A 22,357-nucleotide genomic window follows, 5' to 3' on the forward strand; every position below is an offset into this window, starting at 1 on the left:
AAACGAGAACATAATAAAGAATTCAAGATGAACAACTTGTACGAGGTCCGAAAGACCTAGTGTCTAACGAGATTAGTGCGCATGTAGGTTATTGACACGTACGGAAGCTCACTTCGATATCATAGTACACGGAACACAAACTTGTGAGTTCATGTCCCCCTTTTCTCTTAACTGTTTTCGGATTTATAACTCTCGGGGGTGAAATACATGTTACATATGTTTCAATGGTATGATTTGGCTATGAAATGAACTATTAGATCATGTGAGCATAGGCTGAAACTGAAATGCCAATAACTCTCATAAGAAACATGGACAAAGGTTAGATCTAACGGGTACGGCCGAGCCCCACTCATGGTCCATTTACGACTACTTAGAGTGCTTTTGTGTCCCAGTCGAGGTGATTCGACAACGGTCAAGGGGATTTGACACAGTCAAGGTGATTTGACACAGTCGAGGTGATTTGACACAGTCGAGGGGATTCGACACAGTCGAGGGGATTCGACACTAATAATAGCCCACTTGGGTTGGGTACTCCCTATGTTTTCACATATATTAATGTCCTTGCAAAACATTAATTGATCTATTCATAGACACTTTACATACTTGTTTTCAAAGGAATCTCTCAAATGTTTACAAGTTTATTGGAACTCATACAAAACGCATGAACTCGCTCAACTTTTGTTGACTTTTTAAAACTACATGTATTTCAGGAAACAAGTCTTGAGCCGGTGATACATGATTGGATGCAATGATTACCTTTCTTACGGCACACGCAACACGCTTCCGCAACTAGCAGGGTGTGACATTATCGGTACCGAGCTCATCCATATTTTAACGTATTAGCACCATAATAATTGAACTGAAAACAACCGAATTTCCAACGTGTAGGACACATAGGTCCTATTATTATATATTATGTTATTTAAAATCGTTTTTTTTAGGACGGAGTAACTATCCTTTTCACGACATTTTTATTTATGTTTTGATATTTGGTATCTGCTTGCCGTTACTAACACGTGTTTTGCAGTCATTGGGTCCCCACCGCAACGCGCGGGCGGAAAATCAACTAGTTTATTTGATAAACATGATGGTTTTAGAAAAAACTTTCCTCTAAAAGTGTGTCATTGGTATTGGTATTGATTATTATTTTGTAAATTTAGAGCATCCCCAATAAAGGTTTTTTTTGATGTTTTTATTGTGCCAAGGTGACATTGCCCCACTAATCACACACATTCTCTCTCTTGCCCCATATTATCATCCAAAAACGACACTCTCTCTCCTCTCTCCTCTTTCCTCTTTCCCTCTGACAACACCTTTCTCTCTCCTCAAATACATGTTTTTCCCTATATACACCATCACACCTTCTCTCCTCCACCTCACACCCTCTCTCATCCACCTCACCTTAAAAACATCAACATACATCCTATTGTGGATGCTCTTAGACTGTCCGCAATGCAACGGCCTGCATTTACTACATGCATCCTAGTCATCACTGCCACATCAGCTTTTAACCCATTCTTCCCACATGCATTCTCTCTCCTCTTTTTAACTCCAACCCATCCTTCCCACATGCATCCTCTCTCTTCCACATCACCATTTCTTTTTCTATCTTAAAAACATTTAAAGGGCCCACCTTCACCTTCTCTCTTCTGCATGTAGGTGCACTTCCCTACATGCAACCCCCTTAAATGCCACCTACCCCAATGCTTCCTTTACAAATGCATCCTCCATATCATCAAGTGCAACCCCCCAAACAAGAAGCGGTGAGGGCAGTCTTATTATGAATAGTAACTTTCCCGATCATAATTTCTCATTAGTTTTTTAGTTTAAGTTATCTCTTATGTTATTACAAATAATATACATCTTTAACTTATTTACTTTTTAATAATATTCCATTTATCATTTAATTTATTTTTCTCTAATAACTTTTCTTTGTTCTCTTTCTTAAAAATTCTAAATGCACAGTTGTGATTAATTTTCATTCTTAACATTGATAAATTTAAATGAAAACGGAGTGGTATAAAAATACAGTAATTTTGGTATCGTAAACGACTTTCACACTTGTTTTATAGGTCAAATTGTAGATACATATGTACAAGATTTTTGTTGCATCGCATAGGAAAACTTTAACTAGTTTTTCAAACAAATTATATAATTATTGCCATCTCTTTTGTCCTCTTTATATATATATATATATATATATATATATATATATAGTATAGATAGTATGTATATGTACATATCACTAATACATTATTCTAGATGAACAAATTCGTGAGAAATGTAAGAAGAAAACTAAACTATTAGCAAGTTCAATCAATTACTAAGACAAGATGATAGCGATTTTGTAATTAGCTGCAAGTTAGTTATGAGTTATGACTATGAAAGTATGAATGTCAAAAAGAGAATCCTACAAATATTAATATTTTATTTATATTTAGTTTTATATTTTTTAAATGTAAATGATTTTTATATACTTTAGTATTCTTTTTAAAAAAAATTGTACCACAAAACTAGCATTTTAATCTCAATACAATAAATTGAGTATATCATAGCTATATAAGTTTTTAAAGTATTGATGGATTTATGTGTAAAATGTAATGTCATTAACTATTTACATTTTTTTTAAGCCATTAGTAGATAGTGTGTCAGCTACATGTGATTTTCACAGTCATAATTTTTTTATTTATAGTTAACATGTGATTTTCATAGCCATAATTTTCCGTTTATAGTTGAACGTATTTACCCATCACTTTGTGATATATGTATCACATTTTAATACCCATCTAGTATAACCGCCATTGTATATACACAACAAAAAGAAAGCATATTTTCAATACATACAATCATAAGTTTTGATGATGTCATTCAATAGTGAAATAAAATGGTTGGTTAAGATGGTGGCAGCTTTATGTTTTTTTTTTCTCTTTTGCATAAAATATTTATTTAGAGGTCCTGTAAAATTACGATTTTATCCCATGTTTAAATTTACGATCTTGCCCCCAATTAGAAATTAAATTTATGCTTTGCCCCAAGTTTAAATTTACGATTTTGACAGCTAAAAAATACGGTTTCTCCTTCAGTAAAAATATTACTACTTTGCCCCTGATTCAAAATAAAAAACTGGTTTTGCACTCAGTTCAAAATATTATTTTACCTCCATTTTAAAATTACGATTTTACCCGGACTAAAAATTGCAATGTTGCCATAGTTTTTTTTTTTTTTTTTTTTTTTTTTTTTGCAAAACTATGGTAGTGTTTTATTTTAGTTGGTTTACTCAATTTAGTTTTTTATTCGTGCCAAACAGTTGCCTAGCACTCGCTAACTGATCCTGACAAATTATTGTTTTGGCCCCAACTCTAAATTACACGTTTGCCATCGTTTTAGTTATTTTTTTTATCATAACTATGATAGTGTTTTTCTTTATTTGGTTAACTCGATACATTTTTTTTTGTATCGTGTAATAAGTAGTATGTATAACTAACCAAAATAAATGTTTACATGTCATTAAACTAAAAAAATTTTTGTTTAGCGCCACGCAACGCGGGTGACGCATTACTCTAGACGGCAATAGTTCTGCCACCCAATTGGTGGAAAATGGGTGACTAACCTATTATTTTTTTAATGTTAGTATAACATAATATAATTATAATTGCCCCCTTTTAAAAATTACGATTTCGCCTACAATGCAAAATTACGTTTTTGCCCTCAGTTTAAAATAAATTGATGATTTTGTCCGTAGCTAAAAAATACGATTTTGCCCTTAGTTCAAAACTACGATTTTGTCCCATTTCAAAACACAATTCCGGTTTTGCCCCTGCTAAAAGTTACGAATTTGCCCTCAGTTTAAAATTATGAGTTTGCCCTCTTTTAAAAACTTATGATTTTGCCCCCAGTTAAAATTTGTATTCTTGCCATCGTTTTAGTTTTTTCTTTTCAAAACTATAGTAGTTTTTATTTTACTTGATTGACTCAATTTAACTTTTTTGTCAAGCAGGTGTCTGACACTCGCTCATTGTTTTTGACAATTTACTATTTTGCCCCCAACTCAGGCTTGCCATCTTTTTTTTTAGCAAAACTATGGCAGTCTTTTGGTTTAATTGGTTGAGTCGATGTAATTTTTTTGAGATCGTCTCATGAGTAGTATGCACAGGTAACTAAAATACATACTTACATGTTATTAAACTAAGAAATATTCGGCTTAGCGCCCCACAAAACGGGCGGGGCATCCAACTAGTTTTAAGACATAAAAAAGGTCAAGAAGTGGAATCGATGTCTTATTTTAGAGACGTCCGAAGTTGACAAAGGTGAGATGCCTCCTTTTACACCCATTAATCAAACAATTTTTTGGATCTCATTTACAAACATATTACTTTTATCAATTAATCCACTACATGACAAAGACAACTCAGTTGTGAGTTCAAATCTTGTATCTACGTGTTCCAAAAATAATCTCTCTCTCTATATATATCTATATATTAACTCTATGGTTTTCTAATTCAACCCATGGGCAAACATTTGGAACAACAAAACACTTATGATTAACAATTTCAACAAGAGACTGCTCTAAAAATATTTAATAATGCTTTCGTGACAAAGAATGATAACCTTTTATTTTTAGTATAACAATCTGTATTTTAATAACTATATATACAAGTTCGTGTATTAGAATAAATTAACATTTTTATATATTTCATCACTATAGAAGATATACATATTCAGAAAAGTGTAGTTAGGTGCTGTTTGTTTTTTCAGATGTAAAATGTCTGCAGTCTGCGGACTACATCTGCAGACATCTGAACCAGAAGAGGTGGACCAAACCTCTACAGTCTGCAAGAAGATGACTATTTGTTTTTTAACTTCTGCAAACTACTCAAATAATAGGCATGAATAACAATAAAAAATCAGCAAACTAACACCAAAATTTAGCAAAGTAACATCAAAAATTTAGCAAAGTAACACCAAAATTCAGCAAATTAACATCAAAATTCTGCAAACTAACACCAAAATTCAGCAAATTAACATCAAAATTCTGCAAACTAACACCAAAATTAAGCAAACTAGCACCAAATTTTAGCATATAATCTGAAAAAAACATATAATCTGAAAAAATGCAAACAAATAACCTTGAAATTAAACCTAAACCACATATGATCAGAAAAAAACATATAACTTATAATCTAAAAAGAAACATAGAACTTATAATCTGAAACAAAAAATAACTTCAATTCTGAAAAAAAAAAACATACCTGAGGAGTTTGTCGACGGAGATGGCAGAGGTGGAGATGGGTGAACGAAGGCAGCAGTTGAGGGGAAAACGCGACGGCAGAGGTGGAGATGGGTGAACGACGGAGGTGGAGGGGGTAGCGGAGGTGCGGCGGAGGTGGAGGGGGTAGCGGAGGTGCGACGGGGGTGGAGGTGGTAGCAGAGGTGTGGCGGAGGTGGAGGGGGTAGCGGAGGTGTGGCGGAGGTGGAGGGGGAAGCGGAGGAGGTGAGATCTCTGTTGGAGAAGTGGAGATGGGGCTAGGGTTTCTGAGGTTTGAAGATGTGCAAGTTGAGAAGTGGAGCTAGAAGAGTTTTGAAGAGGCAAGGCCACATCTGTGTGGGGAAGACCTTTAGAAGAGGTTTTTTAATGAAAGCTCTTCTAAAAAACAAACACGCTGCAGACTCAAACGTCTGCGCGTGGTCTGCGTGGTGCAGACATAAGAGGCTGTGAAGTACTTCTGGCAAAAACCAAACACCACCTTAATGTATTGTATAATAGGGTAAAGATCAAATAGTAAGTTTATTTTGGGTAGGAATGATAGAAAGAAATATGATTATGACATGTGATAAAATTTAAAATAAAGAGGAATGGTATTTTAGTCAATCGCATCCTTTCTTCTTCATTCTTCTCCCCAGTAACTTCAAACCCAACCATTTTCAAAACCCACCATCTTCAACCATTTCTTTACTTTCTATCTTAATAATCACTACATTATAGTGCGATTTTCATCACCAATCAATGATTCAAACACCCGATCAACGTGTTCTTCAGCTTTTTTGAAGAAACCCAGTTGAATTTCATATAAAATCTCGTTTTTTCCCTGTGATTTCACTCGATTCGTTCGATTCGATCGCTGATAAGTGTTTCTAACATTCAAATTTCCTCAATCGGTGAAGAAATCTGAAGAAATCGGCTTCGATCTATGTAAGATTTTTTTGAATTGCATTTTTACGATCTGGGTTTTTTAATTGAGTCATTGCATTTTACGATCTTAGCGGGGGTCCGGGAGCAGCGCCCCTGGTAGTAGGGTCCAAGGGGCGGCAGCCCCTGGCAGGGGTTGAGCTTTAATAAAAACACATCAGAAAAATTTAATTTTCCAGAAATTGCCTCATTTCGAAGACAGTAATTCGTAGACAGTTTTTGATTTGCTACTCTCTGGTTCAGACAAATTCACAGACAGGTCAGCTTGTGTCCATTGCGTTTTAGAAATAAGAGAGTTTTATGTGTTTTCTGGCCATTGCGTTTTAGAAAAAACACATTTTTGAAGTGTTTTTAGTTCATTTCGTTTTAGGTAAACACATTTTTATTTATTTTCAGTCCATTGCGTTTTAGAAAATACACTTTCTTTTGTGTTTTTAGGCCATTGCGTTTTAGAAATAAGACATTTTTATGTGTTTTTTGGCTACTGCGTTATAGATAAACACATTTTTAAAGTGTTTTTAGTTATTGCGTTTTAGGTATAACACATTTTTATGCTTTTTCAGTCCATTGCGTTTTAGAAAAAAAGACATTTTAAGTGTTTTCTGGCTATTGCGTTTTAGAAATAAGACATTTCTTTGTGTTTTTGGTGCATTGCGTTTTAGGTAAAACACATTTTTATGTGTTTTCAGTCCATTGCGTTTTAGAAAGTACACTTTCTTTTGTGTTTTTAGGCTATTGCGTTTTACAAATAAGATATTTCTTTGTGTTTTCTGGCCATTGCGTTTTACAAATAAGACATTTCTTTATGTTTTTGGTGCATTACGTTTTAGAAAAATGTCATATTTTAGGGGTTTTTTTTTTCCATTGCGTTTTACGCAACTGGGTTTTAGAAAAAAAAATCGAAAATATAGCAATAGTATACTCGTTTTAAAGATAAAAAAACGCTCGTTTTTTTGGTGCAGTTTTTATAAAAAATAATGTCGTATGAAAGAGTTATTAACGTTTAAAAAATGGGGGGGGGGAGATTGGAGGAGAGAGAAACTATTGCCTTTGATTGACTAGAATGCCCCTAAACAAACTCACGCGCCTCTTTTCTTTCCTTCAATTTCCCTCATTTAATCTTAGCCCTTGATTAAATAAATGGATAGCCATGATTACTTGCTAGCCTTTTTAGCCAAATAAACTTCATATTATATCTTAACCCTTGTATAATAATCATATACTTATACTTATCTTATGATTCTTACCTTTAAGTTGCATAAAAGGGAATAAGTTAAAATAGAAAAGGAAATAATTATTTGGAAATTAGAAACTTTGGTAGAGGAAAATATCACCACTTTGAAAATCATAATGTAAACAAAATTAAAGTGGTTATAGTTATTAGATGTATGAATTTAGTCGCTTACCTACTAGAATTTAAGGAGTTCATCGCTTTCATACAATTCATCTCCACTATAAACCCACAAATGTATCTTTTATCTTGTTTTCAGTTACATATACTCAGGCCTGTCCTGAGAATTCGTGTACTCTGTTTGAGCTCGAAAAATGTGACCTTAGACCTTAACGAAATTGGGTATTGTGCTCACGAAAGGTCTAAATCTAATGCCAAAGGGGTTAATAACTAATCTAAACAATAAGAATAGTTTTGTAAAGATGCCTATTTTGGTGTTTGTATGGGTGTACCCTATTAAAAAGATATTTTACATATACCTATTGGGTTTTTTTATCACTCTCACCTATTGGGTATTGGCTGTTGTCACCCCCAATTATCACTTTGACTTCCACCACTCCCAACTTAACACTTTGTGTGTTGTGTCACCCCGCATGTGAACATTTCTTAGCGTTTGACTAGTGTTATTGGTAATATTAGGCTAACATTTTATGAATTACTAATGACTACATGTGCATCTGCTCCTAAAAGACAAAAGGAGAGCCAAAACCCACTCAACCCCTGAGTGACAGAACACACAAAGTGTTTAGTCGGGAGTGGTGGGGGCCGAAGTGATAATTGGGAGAGACAACAACAAATACCTAATAATTTGTTGGAAATTTTGTATAGGAAAATGACTTTTTTCTATTTTGGACTAAACATAAATATAATAAAATGAGGGGGTTTTATATATTTATTTGTGGGTTTGTGTTCTACGTTGGAAGGGCTTCGCAACGAACTAAACCACGTCCAAAACAGAGCTAAGATGAATGAGATATCGATGCTCATAGTTTGGTGTTTGAAACTTGAATGCTGAAATAAGTGGGAAAGTGGCACCTTGTCCCACATCGGATGAGAGATGGAACTTAAAGGGGTATTTAAGTGGGATCTCTCCATCCTTATTGTTTTATGGAAGCACTCACTAGTGTACTCGCGAAGGGTGCGAAGCACCCTAACTCGCACAGGCGCGCGCACAGGCGCGCGCGCGCGTGGCGTGGGCGATGAGGCGCAATGTGGCGCTTTGATGGCGCACTTCGCACGCTCGCATCGCCGCGAGCCGCTTGAGAGCTGCCTTTGTATTTTTAACCGCGTGCGCGTGGTGAAGCAAGGGCTGCAAGGACCAGGTGGTTGGTAACGTGGGATGCATGCGCATGACCCTGGTGGGTCCGCGCGCAGTGGCACATGACGTGGCAGTCATGCGCGCGAGTACACAAGGCGCACGGTTGCGCGCATGGTGCATGGGCTTGATGTGACGTGCGCGGCGCACCATAGTGAGCCAAAACGGCGCGACTGTGTGGCGTGCTCGTACAGGCTCACAGGTGACGTGGCACACGCGCGCAGGCGCGCATGGACCTGAGTGAGTATGGAGCACGCGCGCATGGCAGTGAGCCAAGTGGACGCACCGCGCATGAGGATGCAGACCTGCGCGCGCACCAGTGTGTCTTGCACGCGCGCGCGCAGAAGCTTCTTGCTGCAGTTAATTGCCAGTGCAGTTACATTCAGCATTTGAAACTGACGAAGTTAATGTGTTTGACTAAGAATTAAGTGACGAATTAAAGGGAATTAAAGACATTTAATGCAGTTTAATTCACCCATTTAATTCATTTTTCAGTTTCTTCAAGACTTGCAACTATCAATAGGAGCATCCTATTGAAGACCAAAGACACCGAAATTCACCAGCTCTTTACAATCTTCTCTCGCTACAGAATTCTTATCTTCATCTCTCAAGCAAGCAAGGTACTCGTTTGGGTTGGAGTCAAGACCGGCAGTGCAACTGCTTCGGGCTGTTGTATCCTGGAAACAAACGTGTTCTCCTGGGAGACACGAAATTTGTTTTAAAGGACCCGTGTCTAACATGATCCTCAGCCAAGAACCGTTTTTCCGTTCGAGTTTTCTGTCTTTATTTTTCCCTTTTTCAGTTGTAATTGTACTTACTTTCAGTTGTAATTCTATTATTGTTCTTGTAATTCAAGTTAATAAATTATTTTATTTATTTTACACGAACGGATTCCTACAATCTTAAAACAAATTTTTAAAACACCATTCGTGTAGAATGACAAACATATTCTGCTGTGAATTCGAACCAGTTTTGAATTCATACAGTTGTGTTTTAAAAAACATATTTTTATTTCCTCTGTTTTGATTCAAAGTAGCGACTTTGTCAAAACAGAACTTTGTTCTTCTACTCCTTCTTCGTCTTTGGGTTCTAAGATCTTCTCTTGTAGTCTTCAAAGTTGGACTTAGAAGCTACGAGGCTGATTTTGTTACTCATCGATTTTGTTAGTAAAATAATAAATCAGCACATTTTATTATTCTAACAGTTTTATTAACTTGGTTTTGTGGAATTTTTCAGAATGTCGACTGAAAATACCAACGTCAACGTTGTTGTCGGTACCCCTGCCAACACTGTGGGAGCGTCCACAGTGGCGAATCATGCTGAACGACCCGAGAAGTTCTCGGGTCTCCACTTCAAAAGGTGGCAACAGAAGATGTTCTTCTACTTGACCACCATGAACCTTGCGAGGTTCTTGACGGAGACCGTTCCCCAACCTGCGGAAGAGGAGACCGATGCTCAGGCTCTGAGCGCGGTAGAGGTGTGGAAGCACTCGGACTTTATATGTCGAGGCTATGTTCTCAACGGTCTCTCGGATGCATTGTATAGCGTGTACTATAGTATCAAGACTTCCAAAGAATTATGGGAGTCCTTGGATTAAAAGTACAAAACGGAGGATGCGGGAACAAAGAAATTTGTTGTCGCCCGTTTCTTGGACTTCAAGATGGTTGATAACAAGACTGTTATGAACCAAGTCCAAGAGTTACAGATTATACTTCATGACATCCACGCTGAGGGTATGGTACTCAGCGAGACGTTTCAAGTGGCAGCCATGATTGAGAAATTACCTCCTGCTTGGTTGGATTTTAAGAATTATCTTAAACACAAGCGAAAGGAAATGACGATTGAGGAACTTGTCGTCCGTCTTCGTATAGAAAAGGACAACATGGTGGCCCAAAAAGGCACCATTTTGCAAGCTTCGGCTAAGGCAAACATGGTGGAAGTTGGGGAGTCCTCAAAGGGCAAGAAAGGCAAGGGTAAAAACAACAACAAAGGGAAAGCAAAGGTTAACAACCTTGGACCGAAAAAGGGGGCTGTGAAAAAGAAGCCTGCGTCTTTCCAAGGTACTTGTTACAATTGTAACGAGACGAGGCACCGTGCTAACCAATGCAAGAAACCTAAGCGTGAGCGTGCGCACATGGTTGATGAGGATGGTATGCCTCTAATCGCAATGATAACCGAGGAAGCGACTATGATTGAAGAAGTCAACGTGATGGGTGAAACCCCAAAAGGATGGTTCGTTGACACGGGTGCAACCCGCCATGTTTGTGGAGACAAGGCTCTTTTCTCTACATTCAAGGAAGCTTCGGGTGAAGAAAAGCTTTATATGGGAAATAAAGCTACCACAAGCATCAAGGGGGAAGGCACTGTCATCCTGAAGATGACGTCTGGCAAGGAGCTTACTTTGACCAACGTGCTTTATGTCCCAGAGATAAGGAAGAATCTCGTGTCGGGATGGATGCTCAACAAGTTTGGATTTCGTCTAGTGTTTGAATCGGACAATTTTGTCTTGTCTAGACGCGGAACTTTTATCGGAAAGGGCTATGCCCTTAATGGAATGTTTAAAATGAATGTTTCGGTTGTAAACGAAAATAAGAATATGAATGAAAATGTTTCTTCTACTTATATGATTGAGTCTTCTTATGTATGGCATGGTAGACTAGGACATGTAAATTTTAATTCTTTACGCCGTTTAATTAAATTAAATTTAATACCAACATTCCATATTGAGTCCAACCACAAATGCGAGACATGTGTTGAATCCAAACTTACGAGATCATCGTTTAAATCGGTTGAACGAATAACCGAACCCCTTGATTTAATTCATACCGATGTGTGTGATTTAAAAGCGGTTCCCACGCGTGGAGGAAATAAGTACTTCATCACGTTTATTGATGATTGTACTAAATATTGCTACGTGTATTTACTTAAGAGTAAAGACGAAGCAATAGAAAAGTTTATCTTGTACAAAAATGAAGTTGAGAATCAACTTAAAAAGAAGATAAAAGCTTTGAGAAGCGATCGAGGAGGTGAATATGTTGCACCTTTTGCGGATTTATGCGCAAAAAGTGGCATTATACATGAGTGCACACCTCCTTATTCTCCACAATCAAATGGCGTTGCGGAACGAAAGAACCGCACATTGAAAGAAATGATGAACGCCATGTTGATAAGCTCGGGAGTGAACCGAGAAATGTGGGGGGACGCCATTCTCTCAGCCAACTATCTTTTGAACAAGATACCTTTGAAAAATAGGGACGAAACTCCATATGAGTTATGGAGAAAAAGGAAGCCTTCGTACAAATACTTGAAAGTGTGGGGGTGCCTAGCTAAGGTGATTGTGCCACCTCCTAAGGCTCTTAGGATAGGACCCAAAACTGTTGATTGCATTTTCATTGGATATGCACATCAAAGTAGTGCGCATCGTTTTCTTGTACATGAGTCCAAGAATCCCGATGTACATAAACACACTATCATGGAGGCAAATCCTAACATCGTCTCGTATTTTGAAAATGTGTTTCCTATGTTAAGACAAACACATGCGACTTCATCAACGGCGGCTGATGAAGCAGGTCCAACTTCATCTACATGGTTAGATGAACCAGGTCCAAGTTCATCTACATGGGTAGATGAAGCAGGTCCGAGTTCGTCTACAAGGTTAGATAAAACTCATGAACGACCTGAGGTCGAGGAGGGTGAGCTTAGACGAAGTAAACGACAAAGGGTGGAAAAATCTTTTGGTCCAGACTTCATGAGCTATATGGTTGAGGGTGAGCCCAATACCTACCGCGAAGCGGTTACCTCCGCAGAAGGACCTCAATGGCAAGAAGCAAGTAAGAATGAAATTGATTCTATATTGCAAAATCATACTTGGGAGTTAGTAGATCTTCCACCTGGTTGCAAACCACTTGGATATTGTTGGATATTCAAAAGGAAGATGAAAGCTGACGGAAGTATTGATAAATACAAGGCAAGGTTAGTGATCAAAGGATTTAGACAAAAGGAGGGTCTAGATTATTTTTATACTTACTCGCCTGTTACGCGAATAACCTCTATACGACTGGTTCTTGCAATTGCGGCTCTAAGAAATTTGGAAGTTCACCAAATGGATGTAAAGACCGCATTTCTAAATGGCGATTTAGAAGAAGAAATTTACATGGAACAACCCGAGGGTTTTTCCGCCCCAGGTAACGAGGGCAAAGTATGTAAATTGGTCAAGTCTTTGTATGGCTTGAAGCAAGCTCCAAAACAATGGCACCAAAAGTTTGATCATGTCATGATTGACAATGGTTTCAAAATAAATGAGTGCGACAAGTGTGTTTATTTTAAAGACACACCAAGAGGTTATGTGATTTTATGTCTTTATGTAGATGATATGCTTATCATTGGGAGTGATGATAACATGATCAACTCAATGAAAGACATGTTGAAAGCGAGGTTTGACATGAAAGACATGGGTCTCGCGGATGTGATTCTTGGAGTTAAAATCACTAGAACCCAAAATGGTCTTGTGGTGAGTCAATCTCACTACGTGGACAAGACCCTTGGGAAATTCAATTCGGATGACACGAGTGTAGCTCGAACTCCAATTGATAATACCCAACGCCTAAGGAAGAATAGAGGCGAGAGTGTTTCTCAGTTAGAGTACTCAAGGATCATTGGTAGTCTCATGTATCTAATGACATGTACTAGACCCGACTTAGCATATGCTGTAAGCAGGCTAAGTAGATACACCAGTAATCCGAGCGAGGATCATTGGAAAGCTATCACGAGGGTGCTCAGATACATAAGATACATGAGAGACTATGGATTGCATTATACCCGTGATCCAGCAGTGATCGAAGGATACACTGACGCGAACTGGATATTAGATATAAAAGAACATAGATCGACAAGTGGATATGTGTTTACACTTGCTGGCGCAGCTATAGCTTGGAAGTCTTCCAAGCAAACGGTTATAGCAAGATCTACGATGGAATCCGAATTCGTCACTTTAGATAAAAGCGGGGAAGAGGCGGAGTGGCTACGTCAATTTGTGGAAGATATTCCAAGATGGCCAAAGCCGTTGACGGCGATCTGCATACATTGTGACAATCAGTCTGCTCTTGCTAGAGCACAAAGCATGATGTACAATGGCAGATCAAGGCACATTCGACGTAGACACAACACGGTACGACAACTTATCTCAACGGGTGTTATCTCAGTTGACTATGTGAGGTCAAATGAGAACATTGCGGACCCGTTAACAAAAGGCTTAAGCACAGATAAGGTGTATAGGTTGTCAAGAGGAATGGGACTAAAGCCCATAGATGAAGGGAATATGAGGGAAACCTAACCTAGTTGACCGGAGATCCCAAGATCTAGGTTCAATAGGCAAACTTAATCATAAACCCAAAGGGAGTCACTATGGGGGTGCCCCAAAATCAATAAAGGGAGTTGTATACTTCCTAGTCCATTCCAATCAGTGACATGAAGGAAAGGTTAAGCATGTTGAGGTTAAGGATTTTGAGGAAATCAGAATTAACCATGATGCTTTTAATGATTCGGAGGAATCACCTATGTTAGAGAGAAGTGGGGTCGCTTCGAATGGATTTGTGGGGAGGCGCAAATCCTAGAGCTCTCGCAGAACTAGGAACGTGTTCCATGACCACGAACAGACACAACCACGAGGTCTTGACTCGACTAGGGAGAGTATTGTGTGAATGTATATTGTCGCCTACATAAATGGGGGATTGTTCAAGGACATCGCGTCTACAAGACCCTAGGAGGCTAAGTATGCTTCACAAAAGCAGGTTCAAAGGTTACACCTACCTATCTTGCAATGCTCAACTGTTGAACGTGTATCGTTGAAACTTGATAGATCGATTTCTATTCATGTGGGGGATTGTTGGAAATTTTGTATAGGAAAATGACTTTTTCCTATTTTGGACTAGAAATAAATATAATAAAATGAGAGGGTTTTATATATTTATTTGTGGGTTTGTGTTCTACGTTGGAAGGGCTTCGCAACGAACTAAACCACGTCCAAAACGGAGCTAAGATGAATGAGATATCGATGCTCAAAGTTTGGTGTTTGAAACTTGAATGCTGAAATAAGTGGGAAAGTGGCACCTTGTCCCACATCGGATGAGAGATGGAACTTAAAGGGGTATTTAAGTGGGATCTCTCCATCCTTATTGTTTTATGGAAGCACTCACTAGTGTACTTGCGAAGGGTGCGGAGCACCCTAACTCGCACTCGCACTCGCACAGGCCCGCGCGCGCGTGGCGTGGGCGATGAGGCGCAATGTGGCGCTTTGATGGCGCACTTCGCACGCTCGCATCGCCGCGAGCCGCTTGAGAGCCGCCTTTGTATTTTTGACCGCGTGCGCGTGGTGAAGCAAGGGCTGCAAGGATCAGGTGCTTGGTAACGTGGGATGCATGAGCATGACCCTGGTGGGTCCGCGCGCAGTGGCGCATGACGTGGCAGTCATGCGCCCGAGTACACAAGGCGCGCGGTTGCGCGCATGGTGCATGGGCCTGATGTGACGTGCGCGGCGCACCATAGTGAGCCAAAACGGCGCGACTGTGTGGCGTGCTCGTAGAGGCTCACAGGTGACGTGGCACACGCGCGCAGGCGCGCATGGACCTGAGTGAGTATGGCGCACACGGCATGGCAGTGACCCAAGTGGACGCACCGCGCATGAGGGTGCAGACCTGCACGCGCACCAGTGTGTCTTGCGCGCGCGCGCAGAAGCTTCCTGCTGCAGTTAATGCCAGTGCAGTTACATTCAGCATTTGAAACTGACGAAGTTAATGCGTTTGACTGAGAATTAAGTGACGAATTAATGGGCATTAAAGACGTTTAATGCAGTTTAATGCACCCATTTAATTCATTTTTCAGTTTCTTCAAGACTTGCAACTATCAATAAGAGCATCCTATTGAAGACCAAAGACACCGAAATTCACCAGCTCTTTACAATCTTCTCTCCCTACAGAATTCTTATCTTCATCTCTCAAGCAAGCAAGGTACTCGTTCGGGTTGGAGTCTGTGACAACCCTCACCAAACCAGGTATTCGTACGAATTAATTAATATTTAATTAATACTTAATTATTATGCTTGCTTACAGTTGTGAATAAACTGCTACTTGAATTCCGATACATACATATACATGCATTATACTTTATTAACTGTCACTCCATTTATTTACACAGAACTATAGTGACAAACTTGATGCACAAAAGCACAGTAGCACAATGAACGGATAACCCAGTAAACGTGCTGACATAGCCAGCACCAGACATACACTGTCTCTAAGGCCAGTATGAGCCGGGAATAGTTTACTACACTAGTAGGGAGTGTAGGGAGGTGAGGATTGTAGAACTGCGTCACTAGATGATAGTTATAGTGACCGGATGTGCCTAAAACATGTTCTAATTACAAAATTCTGCACTATAATGCAAAATTCAGCATTTAATATGACTAGTAAAGTGCAAAAACATGGGAAAATAATACTAGACACTTTCCAAAGTGTCGGGAATTCACTGTGTCACTAAAAATAATATTAAAGACACTATAAATGCATATTTAGCACTTTAACGGATCAGTATCCAACCGACCAACCGGACTTTATCCGGAACATAAAAATATTGACAACGATGGTATAGATGAATTTGTGGTGTATTGTGATGCATCACATACTGGCATGGGCTGTGTACTCATGCAGAAAGGCAAAGTCATTGCCTATGCTTCTCGCCAGCTAAAGGTGCACGAGAAGAACTACACCACCCACGATTTGGAATTGGGTGCGGTTGTATTTGCATTGAAGCTATGGAGACATTACTTGTATGGAACCAAGTGTATCATTTATTCGGATCACAAGAGTCTTCAGCATCTGTTCAATCAGAAGGAATTGAACATGCGTCAAAGGCGATGGATGGAAACCCTCAATGATTATGACTGTGAGATAAGATACCATCCAGGCAAGGCAAATGTGGTTGCCGACGCCTTAAGTAGAAAGGAAAGGGTGAAGCCAATCAGAATCAATGCCAAGCGCATTGAGATAAGGAATAGTTTGAATGAAAGGGTGTTAGCTGCACAGAAGGAAGCTGTGCTGGAAGCTAACTATCCTGCAGAAAAGTTGGGAGTAACTGAGGAGCAGTTATCCCACGACAAAGATGGAATGCTACGCCTAAACGGACGAATATGGGTTCCAGTATATGGAGGACTTCGGGATGTTATCCTCCAGGAGGCCCACAGCTCTAAATATTCAGTTCATCCTGGAGCAGATAAGATGTACCAGGATTTGAAGTCAAACTACTGGTGGATTGGTTTGAAAAAGTCCGTGGCCGAGTATGTGGCCAAATGTTTGACTTGTGCGCAAGTCAAGGCTGAGCATCAGAAGCCGTCAGGTTTGCTTCAACAACCTGAAATTCCCAAGTGGAAATGGGAAATGGTGACAATGGATTTTATCACCAAGTTGCCAAAGACGAAAAAGGGAAATGATACCATATGGGTCATAGTAGACAGACTGACTAAGTCAGCTCATTTTCTACCCATCAAAGAGACGTATAGCTCAGATATGTTAGCTCAATTATACGTCGATAAGATAGTAGCGCTACATGGTATACCTGTATCTATTATCTCTGATAGAGATACTAGATATACGTCACATTTTTGGAAGAGTTTCCAACAGTCGTTGGGCACTCGTTTGAATTTTAGTACGGCTTATCATCCTCAGACCGATGGTCAGAGTGAGCGTACTATTCAAACTTTGGAAGACATGTTTCGTGCATGTGCGATCGACTTAGGTGGTAGTTGGGATAAGAACTTACCACTGATTGAATTCTCCTACAACAATAGCTACCATTCCAGCATAAAGGCTGCGCCTTTTGAGGCCCTATACGGTAGGAAGTGTAGATCGCCCATTTGTTGGGCAGAAGTTGGAGATGTCCAGTTGTCTGGACCAGATATCGTCTTTGAGACGACAGACAAGATCGTTCAGATCCGTGATCGTTTGAAAGCTGCCAGGGATAGGCAGAAAAGTTACGCGGATCCTAAGCGTAAGGATTTTCACTTCGATGTAGGTGAAAAAGTATTGCTTAAGGTATCACCTTGGAAAGGTGTGATGCGATTTGGAAAGAAAGGCAAGCTAAGCCCGAGATATATAGGACCTTTCGAGATAATCGAACGTGTCGGGGCAGTCGCTTATAAGTTAAACTTGCCTGAAGAGCTTAGTGCTATTCATAATGTGTTCCATATCTGTAATTTGAAGAAGTGTTTCGCTGACGATTCACTGGTTATACCGCATACAGATATACACATAGACGAAAGTCTAAAGTTCGTTGAAAAACCTTTGTCGATTGAGGATCGACAGGTAAAGAAGCTTCGAAGGAAGCATGTGCCTATTGTAAAGGTCAAATGGGATGCCCGTAGAGGTCCCGAATACACGTGGGAAGTGGAATCCACGATGAAAGAAAAATATCCCCAATTGTTTGAATAAATCTCGGGGTCGAGATTTCTTTTAAGGGGGTGAGGATGTAACACCTCGAAAAATTTCGTCCAATAATGTCTTGACACGTGTCATAAGGTTCCGTTATGTGGAAACATACTTTAGAGGGACTAAAAGTGACAAACAGTGAAAACTATGGAACGTAAGGGTCCAAAGTGTCAACAATGGATAAATAGGCTCTATGATAACCCCACATAATGTTTATAACCTTTAACGGATGGTTCATGGATCATACGACGCGGAAATTGCCCAAAAGTGAAGTATTGTAAACTATAGGGGCCAAAAGTGTCAACATGTTGAATTTATACCTCTGAGTGAACTTTTGGCAGACCCGAAGCTTTGTATAGCTAAAATATACTCACTAGAATATGTGGTAAAAATTTCATGAAGTTTCGTCAACGTATGAGAAAGTTATGGCCAAAACCGTACTTAAGGGACTAAAAGCGTCAACGTCGAATTCAGGGCTTTTCGGTTGAGCGCAAAGTTATCCGAGAGCATTACCATGTTGGTAAAAGTCCTAAGGTTCTTAGAAACCAAGTTTGGGGGTTTACGGGTCGAGAAAAATAGCCGAAACATCGCGTACAAGTTCAGGGGTCAAAGCTGTCAACATTGAAAGTTGTTTGGCTGAAACAGGAGTCAGGCGACCCGCCTGGGAAAGCCCAAGCGGGCCGCGTGGGTTGCCCAGCGTGCAGAAATGCGAAAATGGGTTATTTGAGTCCGATTTTGGGTGCCTAACAGCTGGTTTCGCCTCCAAATGCACCAATGACATGTCTTGCATGGCTACTACTACAGTGGCCTCGAAATTTTGGCTTTAAATCAGGTCTTGATCACATTTCTTGATCATTTTTCATAGTAACCAATGTGCTCAACATTCAAGAACTTCAAGACAGCTTTCTGGAGGAAATCTGATCAACAAGGCCGACTCCTAGTGTTCACTAAACATCTATAGGACTCTTGTAAGCCTTCAATTCGTTCTTTAATCCGTTTTTGCTTTGATTATTGGTAAAAGTCAAACTGGGTGTTCATAACCTTTGACTTTCTGATTAAACGGAATTCTTTCAGTCATTTCTCGAATTGAAACTTGTTATAGATTGGTATTTATGTGGGAAACAAACCCTCTAAAGGGTACTAACTGATTCCCACTACATGCATGCTAAATGTCGAGTCAAACCTATTTCTAAAAAGTCAACAGAAGCGATTCTTGTGAAAAATGACATGATTAATGATATAGATGACATGCAACCCGATTGATCATTAAAAATAACTTGTAATACATATAAGAATGTGTTTTAATCATCATCAACTCGACGATCTATAGTATAGCCACGAATCGGAACCGAAAGTCTTGTAAAACGATTATTTCGTAGGCTATCGATTCGGATTCGTACATGCATGTTCGAGATCTGCATTGGAAAGTATTTTTGACTATTTTTATTTTAGTTAAACTTTCTGGAATTTCTTTGATTGAGTCTATGCTTAGCCTATTCGAATGCATGTTTCCGGTTTATGCATAAAGTTGACTATTTTGCCCTTTTTGATTTAAAACGGGATTTTTGGAAAAGTAAAAGAGTAGAGATCTTTATTTTTATTATATAAACTTGCACCGAAAATTTCGGATCAGTTGGTGGTCCAGATTGTGAGTTATGGCCATTAGCGTAAAACTATAATATAAATTTACATAAACGGTCCTTTTCGCGTAGAACCCGTTTCTGGCCACGTTTTGATACGAAACTTTTTACCAACAGTTGTAATATAATATTCTGGGAATTTTGATGATTTTTAATTGATTTTTGGCTGAACGGATCCTAGATCGCCTAGTCATTTCGGCTTATGTCGGTTTTGACCGTTTTAGCCATAAAATGAGTTTTACACCTCCTTTTGACCCGAAACCTTTTTCTACTGATTTTACATGATGAATAAACTATTTTAAGTATTCTGGAAATATAAAAATCTCAGATTTATTGTGAAAACCCGGAAACGCCCTTAAATCGTATTTTTAGCGTTTTAACGCATAGTAAAGCGTTATACTTGTTTTAAACATATAAGACCTATACCTACTGATGTGTTTAGCATATTTTCATATAAAAACAGTAAGTATAAGTATATGAACTCAGACTTCCAGTTTTGGCATTTTTAGCCCTTGTGAAATTACTAAAATACCCCTACGGTGCATAGTTTGGTTTTAAATGATATATTTGGTATATGGGTCATACCCTACTGATATAATATGTTATATTAAGTATATTTACTGTATGAACCAGACCCGAAACTCAGATTTCTAATTTTATCCTTTTACTATCTTTTAAATGACCAAAATGCCCTTCTAAGGCATAAATTGGGTTTAAAATTATTCCGGGCAATATAGAACATAACTTACTGATATAATATCATATTTTAAGCATATTATCTCAGGGAACTTGCATTTGAATCATTTGTCTACCCGTATCGCCCTTTTCGCGTTCGGTTCGGTTTACGTAACTAGTTTGCGTAAATTGACCGAAACGGGTCAAACGATATCATTTTTATTTCAAAATCCAGAATGTATTTAGTATACCCATATTATACAAGTATTCAAACTTGTCGGGTCTAAATCACATTCTATCCGGTCTTTCGCTTAATCGTGCGTAAACCGTATCATTCCTAAAACTAACCGGTCAAAGCTTAGGCTTAAATAAAAGACCCGTTAGGAATCTAATAGGTTAATTATAAACCTTTGTTCCAGATTAGGAGGCCCGGTAAAAGCTACCAACACTTATCGTTTGTGACTTATACTTGCTCAGGTAAATACATTTTGACTTATTTTCCCTATACGGGCTTGGGGTACGGTATTTAAAATACCGCTTGATCGGGCGCACAAGTCCTGCGCCCTATGGGTGTACAGTCTTGAATAGCTTGTGTGATTTCGTTTAAACAGTCTTGTCTTACTTAAAGGCTTTGGGGGGTTATTGACCGTGTCCCGGATATCCTTGGCATTATCTTACGAGATGGCCACGACCAGAGCACGGGGTGTAGGCGTACACCCGTCGTGTATAACTCTTTAATGTGGTGTGTCAATTAAATCTCTAGCCCGGACAGTAGATCCCGGGCCACCAGAGATACAAGTGCATGTAAATCGTTCACAAGTTTATATTATATAAATATCCCAAGTTAATAAAAATATTTATGCCTTGTGCATTTAAATAAATTTTCAATCATTTTCAAAATGAGTCAGTCGATTTGTATTTACCAGTGTAAACTGACGTATTTTTCCCAAAAGATTAAGTGCAGGTACTATACGGAAATAGGCTGGCTGTTTCCTAGAGAGCGTCCACAATAGTCTCGCAAACTCGGACGACAATTATCTGTTGAACTATTTATTTCTATTTTTATTTGATCCGCCTGTGGATCCATTTCAACTACTGTGATATTTATTATTACACTTTATTTAAAAGTTGAAATGTTTCTATTCTGCTTCCGCTGTGCATTATTATATTGTGTTGATTGTCTATGACGATGCCAACTACGTCACTGTACCCCACACCGGGCCCACCGGTGACACGTGGAAATTCGGGGTGTGACAGGTTGGTATCAGAGCCAACGCTGAGTGAATTAAACACTATCCTAATGTGTTTAATCTCAGTTACACAATTGCACATTCCTCGATTTTCGAGTCTAGACAAAGAACTTAGGAAATGTTCAACATTTCGTTTAATTTATTTATTATTGCATTGTCTTATATATATTGTTGTGCAACTTGTTTGATTTTTGACAGGATCACTATGCCGCCAAGAATGAGAGGTCGAGGAGGATTTGCTACTACCCACGACCATGAGGCAGGGCCCTCACATAGGCGAGCACCATCCGCCACACACAACACAGCCGCCAACGACCTTTGGAGGTCTTTCGCCGAGCCTGCTAGACACTCGGTGTCCGCCAGCACTTCACCGTCTTTACCCCACTCGTTTGGGCCCCACTCAGAGAATGGGCCCCATGGTTCGCATGGATCGTACATACCATTGCACCAGTCACCGCAGCAGTATCCTGCGCCCGTCTACCAGGGTTTATATAACCCTAATGCTTATGTGGAGGAGCCAGTGGGCCACAACCCACTCGGGCCGGAGGACCATTTTCAGGGAGAGCACGAGATGGACGTAGAC

Source organism: Helianthus annuus, chromosome 11, assembly GCF_002127325.2.
Source record: "Helianthus annuus cultivar XRQ/B chromosome 11, HanXRQr2.0-SUNRISE, whole genome shotgun sequence".
In the NCBI taxonomy this organism is placed as follows: domain Eukaryota; kingdom Viridiplantae; phylum Streptophyta; class Magnoliopsida; order Asterales; family Asteraceae; genus Helianthus; species Helianthus annuus.